Source organism: Lepisma saccharinum, chromosome 2, assembly GCF_977018435.1.
Source record: "Lepisma saccharinum chromosome 2, izLepSacc3.1, whole genome shotgun sequence".
Classification (NCBI taxonomy): domain Eukaryota; kingdom Metazoa; phylum Arthropoda; class Insecta; order Zygentoma; family Lepismatidae; genus Lepisma; species Lepisma saccharinum.
In genome coordinates, this window is record NC_139230.1 from 28,570,018 (window position 1) to 28,588,372 (window position 18,355).

General features: G+C 40.4%; 1 protein-coding gene across 2 annotated transcripts in view; it reads left to right on the forward strand.

Moving 5' to 3' along the window:
* Slob (Slowpoke binding protein) overlaps positions 1-18,355 on the forward strand; it is a 395,646-nt gene that overhangs the window by 37,455 nt on the left and 339,836 nt on the right. The window contains exon 1 of one of the 2 annotated variants that reach the window (XM_083117204.1): positions 8,883-8,971. The exons of the other annotated variant lie outside the window; for it this stretch is intronic. The gene's annotated coding sequence lies outside the window, so the exon portion shown is untranslated. Of the gene's footprint in view, positions 1-8,882; positions 8,972-18,355 lie in introns of those variants that run through there. 2 annotated transcript variants of the gene reach the window in all.

Here is an 18,355-nt window from a genome sequence, read left to right on the forward strand (position 1 = left end):
GTAACAGTCAAATCTCTATCAAAAATGCTGCAAACCCGGATGAAACATATTCCGCGTATTGTCCCATTATTCCCCAATGTGCGCTGGAACATCGTTTGGAGAAACATAGCGGCGACCACCTCCCCAATCGAGTGCGCTCCATATGGTACTTAACTGTACACGATGCTATCGTCACTAGAGCACGATTGCAGAGATACCTTATGGCAGACAACTCCAGTTGTACCAAATGTGCACAGGACGACACCTTAGTGCATCGACTGACGACATGTGTGACAGTCGTGGAACATTGGAAACACCTCAAGAAGTTACTTGGAATCATATGCCGCCGCTCCCCGAACGACTTCACGGTGAACCATATATTAACTCAAGAGTTTCAGTATATTCCTCTCACAAGAACACGTGCAGTGCAATTTCTCATAGGACATTATGTTTATTATGTGCTTCGCAACCAACCTCATGTACAAAAACTGTCATTCAAATTCTATGCCAGTGAACAACCTTGTATGCAAATTTCTTACATGTGATCCTTTGAAATTCACTCCCAAATGTAAAATCTGTGTAAGTAATAGCTTCTTTCAATAAAAAAAAATAAAAAGAATAAAGTGGTTAGCACACTGCGCTGCGACGCCAAAGGTCCCGCGTTCGAATCCCGCTCGGGCTTGGTTGTTTGTGAATGTCCATTCATCAATTTCATCATTTCATCACTCATCCCCATCTTCGCAAATTAGCCAAGAGGCACAAAACGCGAAGTAAAATAAACTAAATCAATCAATCAATCAATCAATAAGTCTCTTTTGATGATACTATGTCTAACACATAGATGTACAGATACTATTGAACCTTAACAGTAGCGGCGAATGGGTTCCGAAACTACGGGGAGCAAGGTGCTAAAACTGGGGGTGGGGAGACAGCTTACTTTCCCTTGTAGAGCATGCGGGGTCAAAAGTGGCAAAAAGTGGGGGTGGGCAACTGCGATCCCTTAATCGCCGCCACTGAACCTTAATATTGTAGAATAAGAATCTAAATTCATTTTGCAACTTCTTTCAAGATCGGAAGTAGTTCATACTGAAATTAGATATCTTATATGAATTACAATTTGTCATTATTTTGCAATGTGTGAAACTGCTCAACAAGTACACAAATAGTACTCCCGCAGCTGTGCATTGAAGTGATTTGCATTTTACTTCTCTTCAAACAACAATCTAACTGTACCATTAAAACTTGATGTACAAAAGTACTAAATAATGATATCACGTTTTGTATTTTGTTACATGAATTCTGATTCTAATTAAATAATTGTTTACAACAAGAACAAAGGAATGGTTGCTGAAAACCTGTAATTACAAATTATCAGTTTTGTGGAAGCATATTTTTACAAGTTGAATAGTATATTTGAAAGGTAATAAAATAAACTTAAAAGTATATCTTTAAAGAAAATTGTGAATAATTAAGGTTTTGTTCACTTGATATAATAATTATAGCCTAATTCTGCTTTATTTGTGACAACATTTTTCAAGTAAAATATTCGTATCAATAATAATTTCAAAGTACGTTTTTGCTCTCATTTTTTAAGTTAGAAATAGGTATAAGTCGTGAACATTTCGATACACAAGTTTGGTATGTTGTAACGAAGTAATTACATCAATTTAAGGCTTGAAATCCTACTTACATATGATAAATCATTATATAAACTTTTTAATGACGACTGTTCACCACAATTGCGTTATTTTGTTTGTTATTTGCGGGGGATTTTAAAGATATACTCTCTCTCTCTCTCTCTCCCCTCTCTTACAAACTCTATTGAAGAAAAGGCGCTAACACACATACTTTGTATTTTGAAAATAAACTTTGTGCACAGAAGCTAATTAGGACTGGCGTATATTTTTAAGTAAGACAAGAAAATCATGTGTCGCTTCACAACTATTTGAAACTTGAACCCTTCATTGAAAAAGAAACTAGCCTTTGTATCACTTCCCTTAAATACATTGATACAACGCTACCCCGTTCATTATATCAGTAAAATGCACCGCGGCTAAAATGGTTTATGATCTTCGTGAAAAAGTAATGAAACTTTCATGTGTCCTGTATTTATTTAATGTTGTAAAGTATTGCCCGGTAGGGAGGTATGTCTCCACGATATTTATCCAGGTGATAATAGAAATCGTGTTGGTGATATATGTATATCGTTACCACGATTTGAGTGCCAGCCAAGACCGTGGTTCAAGCAAGGCAGTCATCATAACATGGAATGTTTTAATTTATTTTGGTTCTCGTACGCAGTCAGCCAGAACGACGAATATCTGATTTTCCGCGTAGGACACTACAACTCAACTTTTTAGCGTTCGCAGATAAGCTTTAGTTTACTTTGCTTGTCTATCGTTCATAGTTATAGGTCTTGTCCAGTCTTACGGCGGGCGCCCTACATGCTGGCATGGGAAGTGGGGAAGCTACAAATCGAGCGCGATAAGAAACGCAGCAACCTGTAGAACGAGGTGCGTGCCGCGCTTCTTCCTCTCGACGTCTTACTCTCTGCGCCACCGTTTTGTCTGGTTGGTCTGCTGCGTATTCCCCGCTCTGCACTGCCCTTGCCAGTATGAGGGCTGGTTAGTTAATTAAACTCTCCAGCCTAACTAATTTTGTGGGAGCAGGAAAAGGTTCTTAAAAGTCCTTGCCTTGACTAACCTCACCCCCACACTACGTTAGGTGCCGGGGCTTGCCCCCGAGTTAATAGCTTCCTGGAGGTGAGGTCTGCTCGAGAAAAGGTTCTTAAAGCCGTAAGAGTAGACAAGAGTTATTGTTAGAACGACGAATTCCAGGCCGGTAATCAACAAATTTTGCAAACTTTATATGAAATAATATTGTGCCAATGGAAAGAACAATTTTGGAAAATTATTTTGGTTGTAATGGAAAATTATCACAAGACTACTTTGATTTTGCAACATAGGTAATTACCGGAAATTCCTGTACGTACAATATATATGCATACTAACTATAGCGTTCTTTTCTCGCCCTGCTAACGTATGTACGAAGTACACATCTTACAATGTCGCTTTTTTCATCCGAGTGCGACGAACAGAGCTTGGTTGTCATTACATGAAATACTCTTCTGTTTGTGACGGGAAATGCAGCAGAGAAAAGTGGACGATACATATCACCGGCACGATATATATCGTGGAGACGATATGTATCGCCTACACGATATATATCGCCAACACGATATGTATCTTGGGGACGATATACAGGGTGTTTCTAAAGGTCGTTTACAACGCTTGGGAGGTGATTCCTCACACGAAAACAAGCAAAAAGTCTAAGTTCCATTTTTACGACTGAGGCTTCGTTTCCGAGATAGGAGCCTCGCAAAAGGTGACAAAGTGAACGTCACACCTGACTGGGACGAATACTATAACAGATAGAGAGGCGGTTCCAAGGGAATCATAAAGGAATCGTATGTGCTCAGTCCGGAAGTCACTATGAAAAGTTCACTGCACGCATGCGCAATGGAGTCCTCAAAGGAATTGGGGATTTCCAGCAAGAACAATACATGGAAAGGGTATGTAACGCAGCAAGAAGGACCGTGACAATGAGAAATGCGTTCAAGACAACACATCCCGACCTCAAACATCAAAACATGAGCACCGAACACAAAATCCGAAAAGTTGAGCACGGTTGCATACCCCAGTTACACGCGAGGAATGAACGAATCATGTCATGTGGCATACGAGAGACAGGAGGAGGGAAAGAAAAACACAATATCAGATGATTGCGACAACGTGTATTTTTACACGCGACAACTACGTAATATCCCCCCCCCCACACACACAAACAACAAACAACAAATGCTACAATGTCTTATGCACAGAGAGTGCGTGTCACTGTATATCAACTGAAGATGTCACTTTCACCACACAAAGGGGGTGGGGAGCAATACCAAAAGTGTTCGCACGCGATCATTGTGACGTAAAAGAGACCAGTTTTGGAAGCGCTGCACAGGCAAGTCTGGCTCTCGTATTCTACGTTTGACCTTCATGACTGCTGTTCCCGCGAGAGGAGCTCGAAGGGTTGGTTCTCTCCGGCAGTCGTTCCAGTCGTGTTGCAGGTGCTGGGATATGATTAGCAGTTCGCTCTAGGTTGTCATAAGCATTGAAGAGTACTAGTATGTTGTATTGAAAGAAGTTGACGTGGTGGAGTGGGCAAGTCAAGTATCGCAACAATTGGTCTGTGGTGTTCGTACGGTGATACGGCCAATTTGTGCAGTGTGCCAGTGTTAAACAAAAACAATACTTTCCAGTTCCAGCTCCCTATTACACAGACGGCTGCGTATACGACCCAGCAGCTAGCAGACATGCATCTCATGTATGGGGAGGCACGTGGTAATAGCCGTGAGGCAAGGCGTCTTTATGGAGAACGCTTTCCACATAGACGTTTACCGTCTCACACCTTCTTTCAGGTAGTGGACAGTCGACTGCGTGAAACAGGGTCAGTGTTACCACCGCGGCAAGAAGTTGGAAGACCCCGAAGTGTACGCACACATCAGTTTGCAGAAGATGTGTTAACAGCGGTCGCAGAACATCCTGGCACCAGTACGCGAGTGCTCGCTCGGGCACGAAACACGTCTCATGTGAATGTTTGGCGAGTGTTGTCAGAGGAAGGAATGCACCCTTTTAAACTGCAGAAAGTACAAGAACTGTTACCTCGTGACTTTCGCCCTCGTATGGAGTTTTGCCAATGGTTGTTGCATCAGCTGGACACAAACCCTCACTTCGGGGCAAACGTATTGTGGACAGATGAAGCCATTTTCACCAGGATGGATGTCTTCAATAGTAGAAACAGTCATGTATGGGACTTTGACAACCCACATGCACTTTTTGTGGACCATCACCAGCACAGGTTTTCAGTAAATGTGTGTGCGGGATAGTACATGATCATTTAATTGGACCATACATTCTCCCTGTTCGCCTGAATGGTCGCACGTATCATGCATTTCTTAGTGAGGTTCTGCCTGAACTGTTGGAGACCGTACCTTTGGCACTGCGGCAAGAAATGTGGTACCAACACGATGGTGCACCAGCTCATTTCGATCGTAATGTACGACATTTCCTGCATGACGTGTTTCGCAATAGGTTCATTGGTAGGGATGAGCCTGTGCCTTGGCCACCGAGGTCGCCAGATCTCAACCCTCTCGATTTTTTCTTCTGGGGAGAAATGAAAACCCTCGTATACGACACACCTGTCACATCAGCTGAGGACCTCGTTGCTCGCATCAACGTCGCCGCCGCGACGGTAGCAGATACACCTGGCTTGTTTGCTCGTACTCGACAATCCTTGATTCGTCGCTGTCATCTCTGCGTAGAAGTAAACGGCAGACATTTTGAAAACCGTCTGTGATTATTGCCCTCGGCAAATACCAGTGAGAACACTTTTGGTATTGCTCCCCACCCCCTTTGTGTGGTGAAAGTGACATCTTCAGTTGGTGTACAGTGACACGGACTGTCTGTGCGTAAGATATTGTAGCATTTGTTGTTTGTTGTGTGTGTGTGTGTGGGGGGGGGGACATTACGCAGTTGTCGCGTGTAAAAATACACGTTGTCGCAATCATCTGATATTGTGTTTTTCTTTCCCTCCTCCTGTCTCTCGTATGCCACATGACATGATTCGTTCATTCCTCGCGTGTAACTGGGGTATGCAACCGTGCTCAACTTTTCGGATTTTGTGTTCGGTGGTCATGTTTTGATGTTTCAGGTCGGGATGTGTTGTCTTGAACGCATTTCTCATTGTCACGGTCCTTCTTGCTGCGTTACATACCTTTTCCATGCATTGTTGTTGCTGGAAATCCCCAATTCCTTTGAGGACTCCATTGCGCATGCGTGCAGTGAACTTTTCATAGTGACTTCCGGACTGAGCACATACGATTCCTTTATGATTCCCTTGGAACCGCCTCTCTATCTGTGATAGTATTCGTCCCAGTTAAGTGTGACGTTCACTTTGTCACCTTTTGCGAGGCTCCTATCTCGGAAACGAAGCCTCTGTCGTAAAAATGGAACTTAGACTTTTTGCTTGTTTTCGTGTGAGGAATCACCTCCCAAGCGTTGTAAACGACCTTTAGAAACACCCTGTATATAGCCGATATGACGATACGGAAAAAATGTCGTATCGTCTTTAACGATATTTTCGTGACGATATATCGCGATATCTAATTTCCGATATCGTCCATCCCTACATACAAACCGTCAAATTCCACTGACAAAATGGAAACCGAAAGTAAAGGACGACATTTATTTTCTGGCGGAAAAGGCATAATTTCAGTGCGCTACTGACAGAAGTTTTGACGAATCGAGGCAATGATCGACCTATGAAGTGCGAAGACTTCTAGATAGAACGTATTAAATCATTATATCATGCCAAAGCATAATTTAAGAGGGAGGGGATTAAATCCAACGACATATTTCCTGGTATGATGCTGTCCACGTAACATATTATTGATTTTATTATGTTAGCCGACCGAAAAAATAATGAGCGTCAACCGTGGATCTGCTCCACATGGCTGCATACATATAAGGTAGAAAATGCCGCTTTCCAAGGAACTGTACTGTCGAAACGAGGGCTAAGCAATCAAAACATTACCAAGATAAGTTTTCGGTTTTGATGTTCTCTACAAGTGTGAAAACTTGTCCATGTTGTAAGACGACACTTTGTGTGTGTACATACCACAGACGCACAAGTCTTTCCACGGCGCCTTCCGTATATATATATACCGGGTGTTTCATAAATTATTGAGGAGTTACAAAAAATATTGCAAGTAAACTATTGAACTTACGTTAATGAAGCCAGTCCAGAACGAACGAGAAACTCGAACAGTTTTTTTTGTACACCTACGAATGTTCAATGTGTGCACCACGGGTGACACGGCACACATCAACACGATAGTCTACTTCTTGCCACACTCGTATCAACATGGGCCTGTCGATAGTATCCATCGCTGCGATGATACGCTCCCTTATGGCTGCGATATCACGTGGCATCGGTGAGACGAATATCCTGTCTTTCATGAAACCCCACAAAAAGAAGTCACACCGTGTAAGGTTCGGTGATTTTGGGGACCAAAACATTGCACAAAACACTGTGAGCGATGTGGGTGATTTGAGTGTCGCCTAGCGGCAGGGGTATGAACTCTCAGCTTAACAAAACATACACGCACAAACTGTTTGCGTTCCTCGATCGTTCTCGACTGGTTTCGTTAACGTAAGTTCAATAGTTTACTTGCAAGATTTTTTGTAACCCTCTCAATTATTAATGAAACACCCGGTATATACCGTGCGTCCATTTCGATCTTCAGCCGAGAGATCGGGAGAAGCGTGGCGGGCGGCGCTGACGGAGATGCCGACATTTGCGGCCTGTAATGCCCGCTTATTTTTATGGACATACGCAGCCATTTATATAAATATTGCAAAAGACGAGTACTAACCTGTGTTATAACACGCAAAAGTTATTCTGTAATTCATCCAAGTTCTGCCCTTATATACACAAATAAATACGCTTTAGAAACAATGTCAATAAAACATTTTAATCATAGTTTTGACCAGTAACGTCCTGCTTAAGTTTATATCCTTGAAAGAGTTTTGTGGCCATGGGAATCGTTTGGAGATTTCGAATGTGCAACACTGTATCAAGATTACGCTGCAGACGAAACCGTTAAATGTGAATGGTTTTCGTGAGCTTCCTTCCAATCCGAAATATCCGAGCTCGAGTTTTTTTGTTCCTTCGCGACTAGATGAAGACAGAGTTGTGAATATAGTGGCGAGCAATGTAAACCAAGAGCGTGTTAATTTCGTACTGTGCGCAAGAGTGTTATTATTGGTTACTTGCAGTTACTTGTTTGTGTTATTGCAGTGTGTATGTGTGTTGTGTCAGTGAGGCGATTGGAATGCCAGCCGCAAGGTTCACGTTAGAACAAAAAATGTTTATGTATGACACGTACGTGAAAACAGACTCGTGTCGAGACGTGTGTAGGCAATTTGTACAGAAATTCCCAGACGTTTCAACTCCACACAGAGATACGGTTAGACATCTTGTCCTTAAATTACGAGAAACTGGATCGTTAAATTTTAAAACACCTAAGCAAAAACGACGGATTCTAACCGAAGCAAAACTAGATGATATTGGTGCAGCGTTAGAACGTTCTCCAAACACACCTCTACGCCGTGTTTCACAAGAGGTGGGCGTGTCAAAATCATCGGCACATACAGCCACTAAGCTACTAAAATTAAAATTGTACTCTTATAACACAGGTTAGTGCTCGTTTTGCAATATTTATATAAATGTCTGCGTATGTCCATATAAATAAGCGGGCATTACAGGCCGCAAATGTCGGCATCTCCGTCAGCGCCGCCCGCCACGCTTCTCCCGATCTCTCGGCTGAAGATCGAAATGGACGCACGGTATATATGCATGTTAAATCATGATTTAAAAAAAATGTACATCACAAACTTCTGTTTCCTTGCTCAGTACCATGTACGATCTTTTTTAAACTCATCGGGATTTGAGATATAATTCTGTATATTTAGAAAAAAAACCCTCAAAAATCGTTATGGCAGCCATGAGCAAAATTGCATTGTAACTTTTCTTCTAGTAATAAATAAATCTGAATTTTAATCATTAATTTTTTAAACTTTCTGTAATGCCATGTAACATTGTTGTGATTTCTTTCAGGCTAGAATTGATCCTGTCAAATCCAGATGATATTTTTGGGAAACGGATATGCCTAAGAGCAATAATAGCGCAATCTGAAGCCAACAGAAATGCACAGACAGGGATGCTGAAATTGGCACTGTGACAAAATCATCTGTTGTTATTGCAACGACAATAACAGATTCTAGATTGCCTCTGAAAGCAACACCCGTATAAGCGTTCCTCAATGTATGTCGAAAAGAGTATTCTGTGCGCCAGCATATAGAGGATATGAGCAGCTTCAACGGTAAACGTCAATATGACTCGGGACCATTTTAGTATATTCTCTGGTTCGTGCATTGAACAGCACGGCCTTTGATAATGAAATGTTGCCACTTTACACGGATGTACAGCACAACATTATGTCATTTTAGCTTAACACCCTTCGTCAGAATATTCCTTAGAATTAAAGATGGTGCCCATTTTTAAAAATGGAGGAGACAAAATATTTTAACATCTTTTTGTTTTCTAGTAAGGTTTCGTTTTTATACATTTCCGAGGGCGATGTTTCCGCTGGAACAGGATAAAATAATATAACTTTAAAATTTAACCTAGGCGCCTTCCATTTACAATGATGCATATTTGTTCGATTCAATAATCAATTATTTTCTTTTAATGCAACTCTTTTCTTTCCCATAAAATATTAACATGAACATTTAAGTGAACTGGTTATTGATTGCATCGACGAAACGTCCATCAACGCTTGCGTTTTATCCTTTACATCTAATAAGAAATACAAAGGTTGGATAAAACTAATGGCAACATTTCTATAATTGTGAAATGTCTCTATTACCAGAGTCAAAACCACTTGCATTTTTTCAATGGCCCCCCTCCTCCAAGCCTTCCACCTTGTGCCACATTTGTGGAAGGCGTCTTACACTATATCGCGTTCATCTCTGTTGACGTCCCGAAGTGACCGCCCTATGGCAAGAATAATCGCATCTTCTGTGTTGTAATTGCTTTTCTCGAAATGGTTCTTTGATTCTGGCGAAAAGATCGTAATCGCATCGACTCATGTCAACTTTATCGAACTCCATACCCCCCCCCCCATCCCCCAGCTACCCACTTCGTTCTTCCTTTCCTGCTATAGACCTGTCACCTCCTCGCCACGTTTAACCAAATGTTACAAATAAGGGATGTTAATTAAATCAATAAACAGACAAATGAACAGCGTCGAGTACTTATGGGATGAGGTTGAGTTATTAGTACAAATCATCAAAGAATCGATGCAAATTCTCTCAAAGGACTCCCGCTTCGTGAGCTCACATTTTAAAGTGGTTCGGATTTCATTTTAAAAACAGTAAGTCCAGTCCTGGTTACGCTATCTGAACATAATGTGGTCAAAAATGGAGGAAGAATCTATCAGGAAGCCTTTGCAGAAGAGCAGCATATCCACATCACAGTAAAATTATGAACAAAACATCAATATACTTTTAATCAGATAGCGTGTTCACATGAATAAATACAAAATGAGTTGAACTTATATCCAAATTCTATGAGTACATAAACATCATTATCATAGTCATGGTGAAATTGTCAGTGTGATATGCTTCGAAGGTAGATGTCCCAGGCTCGAACCCTGGGTAAGTCATGAAGGTATCTTTGTGTTTATTCCATCATCCTTATCATCAGTTCGTCATTAATCTTCATCGTCACAATTAACATAGAAATGTAGAAAAGAGAGATAAAATAATCGAAGTAAAAGATGGAAAGAAAGATAGGGTAAGTAATTTGAGTATTTTGAAGCAAAACAAAGGCAAACATAGAGCTACAAAGTAGTAAATGATTATAAAACTAACAAAAAGGTAAACCTACCTTAAATATAATGATATTCGTGTCACGTAGGCATTTTGTTTTATCTTAAGACATCAATGTTACTTCCATTTGTAAATTTTTGTTGCTACTGGAAGGCACTACAACCACACCCAGTGGTTTTCTTGGAATATTTGTAATCTTCGTGACAAACGAAGGGTGTGTTACACATGCATTCTTACTTTAGGAAACGCCTCTAAAAGTTCACGAGACCTCTATATACATATACGCATTGTTAAAATCTTGCCAAGCTTAGAAGTAGCTAGGGTAAGACAGGATGTCGAGGGAGACCCATCAGTTGTATAATCTGTTGGATTTGATGATGAAACCTCATGTTCGAAGAAGACAAATACAGTGGGCCACTATGTCCTGATTTTTGAATTTGGGATCGTGAAATGAACACGCTTCAAAAACAAGTGTGAGTAACACTAAGATAACCAGTTGTAACTCTGTTACATTAACAGCAAGAGAAACGTTACAAAGAGTGTTACCTCGATCAATTGTTAGAGCTTGTGAATCCCCGACTAATGAGGTGTAGCGGTTAAGGACGTCAAAGGTCCTACGTTTTATTCCTAGTGAAACATAGATATGTGTGTGTGTTTTATCATATATATTCATCCTTCATCTTCATCGCTGCAATTAGCGTAAAGAGGTGAAAAGCGAATTCAAATATCCAGAATTTACATATGTATGTATGTATTTACATATGTATACATATATATAATGTATATCTGTGTGGCCCGAATCAACAATGTATATCGTATGAATTATTGAGAGCTTCAGTTGTTGACGGAGGATATCACTCGATACGAGTCGTAAAGACAGGTTAAACTTTTTTAATGAATGCTTATACTTGATGATATTTCCAACAATTTCCCGGAAAGGATCCAAAGCACTAAAATTTTGAAGGGCTTCGTAAAACGAGACAGTTTAAACATCCCACATATAAAATTCAAAGTACCCGAACTAGAAGACCCACGCAGAAGGAAGGAGCTTATCGCTCTGGGATCTCATAAATGCAAATACCGGAATTAATGTCATTTCCCCAAAATGTGCTTAGAGGTAAACGTGGTGTACGCTGTGGAGACGGTGTTGGTCGGACTGTTTCTGCCAATTCTAAAAATATACATTAAATTTCGAAGCTTGACCAAATTGTTCAGGTAGGCATGAGAAATATATATAAGTCAATCTGATGATGAGTAAATGAATGAATTTGATACCTAGTATTAGAATTATATATCAAATCCCGATGTGTTTAAATTATAAAGATCGTACATGGAATTGAGCAGGGGAACAGAAGTTTATAATGTACGATATTTTTCAGGCATGATATAGGTAGTAACATGAGTTACACTATTCCCAAGGGCAATTATGCTAAGGCAATCACTAGTGTTTCCTTATGCAGATCACAACTAGCTAACGTCTGCACGTGCAAGTACATACTACAAACGTCTCGGATCATGTATTTTCGGGCCACTTAATGTGCAAGGGAAATAATGGTACTATAGCTCTTTTCAGTTCTTACGGCGGGCGCTCTAGAAGCTGGCAGGGGAAGTGGGGAGCGGGGATTACGCAACAGACCAACCAGACAAAAGCAGTGGCGCCGAGAGACACGACGCGGCCGGAAAAAGTACTACGTGAAACTCGTTCTACTGGCTGCTACGTTTCTTATCGTGCTGGATTGGTGGCTTCTCCGCTCCCCACTACCCCTGCCAGCTTCTAGAGCGCCCGCCGTAAGAACTGAAAAGAGCTTATAATACACATGAGAAACCGATCTCTTGCTGAGAGCGAATTGGGGAGACTACGTTTACCATGATTCCGATTCCAGAAGCTGAAATATGATATGCACTTACTTGCACTGTGGAACTTAATATACAAACATTTTAAAAGCTATTTTCGGTGGAAATGTCTACGTTGTCTCCCCTGAGAGTTTACCCGTATGTCCAATGTTCACATTCATCTTTTAGGCCTCCCCGATGCCGTAGTAGTAGCTCATCGCCTCGTAATCAAGGCGTCCCGGGTTCGATACCAAGTGGAGGCAGGTGGTTCGGATCCAACTTGAAACTGTAGGTCCAATCCCGATTAGCCCTACTGTGCATAAAGTGGACTTAAAACACCAAATCAACCAACCATATATTTTAAATAGCATAGAAGGTTTCCTGATTTTAGAATATTTTATCGCATTTCTCCTAACACGGATACAAAAATGAAAATATGGTATATAAAAATACATGTGTATGATGTTATACATCATACACATATGTATGTGTATATTTATTTTGCTGTAATAACATTTTAAAGATTTGCAGAGAATTTTAAGTTTAAAAAATTACGGACATATGAAATGTTAGTCCATAATATGGACGTTCCTATTGGGGGAGAGTGAAAACCTCTTTGCGTCGTGTGTGGTTTTCGAAATTTCCTTTTCTTTTGCGGGAGAGGACGGATTAAGTAGTGCGGTCGGAACGCCGGAAAATATTTCACTTCCGGCGGAGAACATACCCTTTGGGGGGTTGATACTAAATTTATTCCCGAACCTAAAACGTCCCAGACCCCAAGATTTTAAGCTCTCGTTTGTCTGTAATGGCGTCTTCAAAATGGCGGTCATGACGAAGATTCTAAACCTGAAACCTGTTAGTTTATTGCAGTTATATATCATTCATGACATATTATTTCACCTAATTCCACATTCTATATGGAAGTACAGTTGACAAGTGAAAGCCACCTGCTAGAAAGTTCCTAACAACTTTCTAATAGTCTGGAGGGAGTAATGTTTGTGTATATATAATGCCCTGTTTTTGTATCTTGTTACTTTTGTACTTGATACAGAATCTGAAGAAGACCTTGCTAGAAGGTTGAAACGTTACGTTTAGTTTATGTTTTTAATAAAATAAATTACTGCCTTGGTCAGCATATTTATTTTTTCGAAATAATATGTCATGAATAATAAATGACTGCAATAAACTAACAGGTGTCAGGTTTAGAATCTTCGTCATGACAGCGATTTTGAAGACGCCATTACAGACAAACGAGGGCTTATAAAATTTGGAGTCTGGGGTGTTTTAGGTTCTGGAATAAATATAGTATCCGCTCCCCAAAGGGCATCTTCTCCGCCGGAAGTGAATATTTTTCCATTTTTTCTTGCGTTCCAACCGCACTAAAGAAAACTGCTACTGCAGAGAAGATAAACTTTCGTCAATTCTCTTTCACAATTTGCTTACGCCTATTCACTCCAACATCACCTCATCTTCATCTTTTACAACGCTGAATTCATCCTATAAAAGCTTTAGAATAAACCGAAATATTTTCTTGTTTACAAAGCTCTGAAATCTGCTCGAGATTTTTAACTGCAAGTCTTCTGTTGGAGGTTCCTGCTCTTGAAAACCTGCCATGATGAAACACTTCTTTATGGTCTCAGGAAGATTTTTCACCCTTGGCCTAGCGCGCCCAGCAGACGGCATCAAGAAATTGATCTGCTCACTGGGTTCAAAAATCCTGGAGCAAGTGTTGATTTTAGCAACAAGTGACTCCCAGGCAAATTTTCGGTTGAAGTCCGTGTGATTGATGTGCCTGGAGGGAAAACAGGCCATCGGTTTTTCGTTTGAAAGCTCAGTAGATGACAGGTTGGATTGTCCAAGAACTCTTCACTTCTTACGTTCTTATCACGAAAATAGTCTTCTCTTTCTTCGAGTCAAACTGAAGAAAACTTGAAGAGAGTAAGAATCCAAGTGTACAAAAGATTGAAAGTACGCAGTTTTTTAAATCTTATCCTGCAAGTTTTCACAAATGAATCCACTTCATTGGACATCCTTCAACACTTTTCACTCTCTCAACATCTATACTTTTCCTTTGGCAATCGTAAGCTTGTTTTGACCGTGTTTAAAAATGTAACATTGTTTATAATAATATGAGCATGAATAAATAAATAAACGACATTCCTCTAAATTTGTTTTAATACGTAATTAGAGCGCGTTCCGAATTAGATAATTTGTCATTTACATATTTTTAGGTTATCTCATGGCATTATTTTGTGTTTTTCTTGCTATGAGCTTGCCCTAAAATGGCACCCTTTACAACAGCGCATTTTAAGTGAAATTCTGATTGCATTAATTTAATCAATAAATTATAATTGTTTAATAATATTACAGCTCTTATTTGTTATGAAATGCGGGGAATGCGCGAGTTCAATTTAAATGTACAGTCCGAGAAAGTAGTTTGTGGCCCACGTGACCTACGATATCGTAACATCTTAAAGCTTGTTGTCTATGCAACCCAAATAACAAAATTGTCGCTTAGGTTCGCCTGGTGGACCTGAATTCTCTGGAACGATTGACAGCAGTATGAGTCATACCCCCAGGCCCAGCCATAACAAACAACAGCTGGGTGCCTTGAGACCTCCAGAAAAAGTTTCAGGAATTGGTTTCTTAACAACAGCTACTCGTAAGGAAATATTCTCTTTACTGATATTAGATTCATTGTCAAGAAAGTTCACTGAAGTGGTGGTTTTCATCGAATCATCATCGCGCAACACACATGCTGTCAACCCAGAACTCTTCAAAAAGATTAGAGTTAAAACAACTACTTGACAAATCATAACACGAATCGACATTCATTAGTTCCAACTTAGAATTTTGTGTAAGGCATGGATCATCATGTTCTATCATCCATTTCATAACTTCATTGATCATTCTCATCGCCTTAGTTGACGTAAGTGCTAGAATAGCAATATAATATAAGCAAAATTAAGAAATAAATAAATTACATTTTCAGCGATTTTACGCAGTGACTCAGTTGCATGTAGAAAGAGTTTCTTTAATCGAGAACCAAGGGCCCCTCGTTCTGCTTCATTGTAATTTTCCCCTCCACTTTCCCTGCCGCGATTAACCTGATGTTGATTAATGCAACATTAATTAAAACAACCAACCAACGAAACAATTCACAAAGAGCACCAAAGCGGCGCACATTATGAATAGGTAAACTATGTGATATTCTTCTAATTTAGAATTTGCCGACCACCGTGGCGGAGTGGTTAGCACATCGCACTACGACGCCAGGGGTCCAGGGTTTGAATCCTGGGCATGGATGTCTGTGAATGTCCATTCATCAAATTCATCATGTCATCACTCATTCCCATCTTCGCAAATTAGCCAAAAGTGGCACAAAAAGCAAAATAAAATAAAGCAAACTAATTTAGTAATAAAATGGGAATTGGAATCCAGCTAAGTGGCTGCATGATTCATGCACATCTATTATGTAATCGCGATATCATCAAATTGTACGAAGTGTGTTTATACCTACGTAAAGTGCCAGTCCCCGTGATCGACCATGTGGCGCAAAGCCAGGGCTTTAAGATCAAATTTGGTTTGTTATTATTTTTATTAGTAATTGCCTCAATTTTCGTCCTCTGTAGGTTAATTATTCATGACGACGATTTATGATTACATTAAACACATGAATGAACATACGCAATGAACCCATTTTGGTCGGGACTCGAACTCGGAACCTTGTTCGGCGAGAAATGCAAATTCTCGATAAGGCATGAGTGTTTCATTGGAGTTGTTACTCTACTTCCGTCATTTTATCACTAATGTCTTTCTTTAATATTCAAAATTAAATCACAACTACCCAAAACTAAATATTAATTGTATTTTCACATGCATATGTTTTTTGACGGTTAGAGTGTGAACTTGTACATGTTTTATTTAGATTGTTCTTTGTGTTTCGTGTGTAGTTAAAGATAGGAAAAATTCTTGTGGAATGATTAGAGCTATAAGAATCCCGACCGTGACGGACTTTTTAGCACAGGACGCTACGATGTCTGGTGTCCTGGGTTCGAATCCCGCCGTGGGTATGGGTGTTCTTTGTGAGTGACCCTTCATCAATTTCATGATATCACTCATCCTCATCGTCGCGATTAGCAAAAATTGGCAGAAAAACGACGCTAAATAAGAAAATAAAAAGGTGCTATAAGAAGCATTCTTATTTCCGGACGTGTCCTATATTTTAGAATTGCGTCTGGCGTCCGGAAGGAATTTGAAAGAAATTGCAAATGTCTTACATTTTGGGCATCACGAAATTTCAAATTAGTACATGGAGAAACAGAAAATCTGGAGGAAGTCTGAGCTAACGTGGTTCCTTGGAGAAGTATGCTTAAAATGAAGAGTGTGCACGGTTGCTATTGGATGTTTGAGAAAAAAAGATATTCCAATATCAGAAATTACTTCCCGATTTTATAGATCCAGAAAAGTCCGGATATACAGGGTATTTCAGAGCGACCCAGACACTACCTTCTTTTCGAGAACGGGAGATCGTATCAAGTTGAAACAAAAAAATGGACCACTAAGTTGGCCCCAAAGAATCCGTAGAAAGTATTTGCAACAGCCCGAAAGTCACCCTTTGTGGTTTTAGTGGTGGGCACATGCCCCATTCGTGCAATTTTCAAATGGGGAGGGTATGTTTGGAATGGAGATTCGGAAAGGCGGGAAAAAATACGATTGTCATATGAAACATTTGTCTGTACCACCTACCGTTTTCCGTGTAGAAAATGATTTTCCAAAATAAAAGGAAGGTGAGCCAAATCGAGTATACCGAGCTTAACAATTAAGATAAGTGCAGTACCATAACAGTTTCGGAAAGTGCAGGACACAAGCTTTCCAATGATATGCCACATGTCTGCGGGACGACTAAAAAAATATGAAACCGCGTGACTCAAAAAAGGGGGTCTAAAGTTAGGGAAGAACTCGAAAATTTCAAATGGCAAGAGGGGTCGAGTTATACCTCGTTGTAAAGGTCACAGAAAACGTGAAAAGGATGCGAACATGATTTTGTAATCCACTGACCGGTTTCAAAATGGCGACCAAAACAATTCCGACCCCTGAAGTTGGTGTTCCAAAGTGAGGAATTACGTACGTAAATAGCAAAACACAAACACTGGACAGAGTACATAAGATCCTGTACAAACAATAATGGTAATGGGTCCGCTCTTGAGACACCGTACTACTGTAAGCTTTTTTTGAGCTGCAACTTTGACCGCCCTTCACACTTTCTCCAGGCTTAGGACTGGCAACGAATGGTTTACTGTCACGCACAATAAGGAATTCGTTGGCGTGTTTAGCGGCTGCTTCGCCAACGAAAAAGGTCCTTTTCTCACAACTGATTGCCAAACTATTGTTTGACAAGAGAAGTAGGCCTAACTGAAATGATGATAAGAAAAACGAAAGAGTAATCAGAAACCAATGAACAACGAAAACGAGAAGAATAGGTTATGCACCTAGTGTGATGCACATTCACCAACTTACAGTAGATGTTCGAAATGTCTTCCCTCAGTCTCAATGCGTTTCTCCACACGGACACTGAAATCATTCTGTGCTGCAATAACGTCTGCCTCGCTAATCTGCCTGCATGCAGCAACTATGCGCTCGATCATGTCGTCCCTCGTTGTAGGCCGAGTTTGGTAAAATATTTCTTTCAGTCGTCCCCAGAAGTAATAATCTAGACATGTTAAGTCTGGTGACCTAGGAAATCAGGGCACAAACCCACCTCTACCTACCCAGCGACTACGAAACATTGCATTCACCTGATTCCTCGCTGGCAGCTCAAAATATGCTGGGCAGCCATCTTGTTGTAGCCACATGTGTGTTCTGATGTGTGTAAGGGGACGTCTTCGAGAAGACTGGGCAATTGTTCCTGAAGAAATGTGCGGTATACAACACCCGTAAGCCTCGCTTGAAAAAAAATTAGGTCCAATTATTCGTCCGCCGATAATTCCACACCACACATTCACAGACCATCAACCTTGATGATCAACCTCTTGCATCCA